The sequence below is a fragment of the Oryctolagus cuniculus genome, chromosome 9, assembly GCF_051225735.1.
Source record: "Oryctolagus cuniculus isolate XC-2025 breed Fujian yellow rabbit chromosome 9, ASM5122573v1, whole genome shotgun sequence".
In the NCBI taxonomy this organism is placed as follows: Eukaryota; Metazoa; Chordata; class Mammalia; order Lagomorpha; family Leporidae; genus Oryctolagus; species Oryctolagus cuniculus.
In genome coordinates, this window is record NC_142875.1 from 42,461,046 (window position 1) to 42,463,115 (window position 2,070).

General features: G+C 41.8%; 1 pseudogene; it reads left to right on the top strand.

Moving 5' to 3' along the window:
- The first annotated feature begins 284 nt into the window (after positions 1–284).
- LOC100347982 (cyclin-dependent kinases regulatory subunit 2 pseudogene) lies at positions 285–532 on the top strand (annotated as a pseudogene).
- The last annotated feature ends 1,538 nt before the right edge of the window (positions 533–2,070 follow it).

Genomic DNA, 2,070 nt, shown 5'->3' on the forward strand with positions numbered 1-2,070 from the left:
GGCAAAAAGGACACAAGGAAGGGAAGGGGGAAGAAATCAGGTAGACTTCGCTGAACCAAAGTTAAATTTTTAATTTTATGGACTTTTTCATACTAATGAGAAAAAATATTTAAGGTATGTTTGGAAAGAATATATTTATAACTTAATGTAAAGTGTGACAACAAGACTCAGTAATGAGCATTAGGTCCCAGGTGAGTCATTGCCTTGGTCGGGGTCGGACGTGCGGTGGCTCCGCGCGCTCTTCACACTCTTGTTTTGCTCTGCCCGGCCGCTGCACGCCGGCAGGATGGCTCACAAGCAGATTTATTACTCGGACAAGTACTTCAACGAGCACTACGAGTACCTAGTACCAACAAGTCATGTTACCCAGAGAACTCTCCAAACAAGTACCCCAAACCCACCTGATGTCTGAGGAGCAATGGAGGCGACTTGGTGTGCAGCAGAGTCTACGATGCGTTCACTACGTGATTCACGAGCAGAGCCGCATATTCTTCTCTTTAGACGACCTCTTCCAAAAGATCAACAGAAATGAAGTGTGCCTGGAGATCGTTGGCTCTTTCCAAGTTACTGTGTATGTGTATATACGGTAGTATTCAGAATACTTGAGGAGTGTACAAGTCTTCATCCATACCTGTGCTGGAGCTGTATTCTTCACAGTGACAGAGCGCAATAATGCAGCTGCAGTTAGTTGACAAGATGTCCCCTGGCCGGTCTCCGGATGTAAGTGCCTGTTTGACTTCCCTGTTGTGTTAAATAAAGTTTGTATGTTGCATTTAAAAAAAAATAATGAATATTAAAGGGCACCCAAAAAGTCCATGGAAAGTAAAAGATAAGTATATTTTGGCAAACAGAGTTTTGAAATTCATACATAGTTTTTCGTAATATATACTTTCCAAGAACTTCTTGATGATCCCCTGTTTATTTTCATCCTCACTCCTCCAAAATGTTTTAAGCATAAATTTTAGAATGTTAACATACTTTATACATTTGTTAAAAATGCTAGGCCATGTTTTATTGTACATGAAAATTATTCAGACCATGGTCCTTGTAATTCTTACATCAATTTTTTAAAAATATTTATTGTATTTATTTGAAAGACAGAGTTAGAGAGAGAGGTAGAGACAGAGAGGTCTTCCATGCGCTGGTTCACTCCCCAGATGGCCGCGATGGCCAGAGCTGTGCTGATCCGCAGCCAGGAGCCAGGAGATTCCTCCGGGTCTCCCACGTGGGTGCAGGGGCCCAAGGACTTGGGCCATCTTCTACTGCTTTCCCAGGCCATAGCAGAGAGCTGGATCAGAAGAGGAGCCGCTGGGACTAGAACCAGCGCCTGTATGGGATGCCGGCACTTCAGGCCAGGGCTTTAACCTGCTGCGCCACTGCGCCGGCCCTCTTACATCAATTTGAATTGCTTCGTTTTCTGACCACAAGAATCTTGTTAAATTTTCGGGAGCTGTGGTGAACAGCATCCCTTTGTCTTTTACATTATAGTGCCAAAAAATGTTCACTTGATTCTTTTTGAGTAAAAAAAAATAAATAACATGAAATACTTTTTGTTTGGATTAAAAAACATGTATTTATGTTGATAGGGATTTTTTTTTGAAATCAATGTGTATTGTCAAAATGAGGAACCTTTATTTAACAATTTATTTTACTGGAAAGGCAGACAGAAAGAGAACAAGAAAAAGAAAGAGATGCAGAGAGCTCTCCATCTGTTGGTTTACTCCCCAAACAGCTACAAAGAACAAAGGTGTGCCAGGCCAAAGTCAGGCTCCCGGAAGTTGATGTTGGTTTCTCACGTGGTTGGCAGGTGTCATCTTCTGTTGCTTTCCCAAGTGTACTAGCAGGGAAGTGGATCAGAAGAGGAGTAGCTGGGATTTAAACAGGCACCCATATGCGATGCTGCTGTCGCAGGCAGCAGTGTAACCAGCTGGCTACAACACTGTCACTGGCTATAACACTAGAAAAGGAATTACTTTACTAATGAAGGAAGTCAGAGAAGAAAATATCTATGATAATAATTCTTCTACCTGTTGTTAATCCCAGAAGTTAGGTTTTATATAATTGCATGTA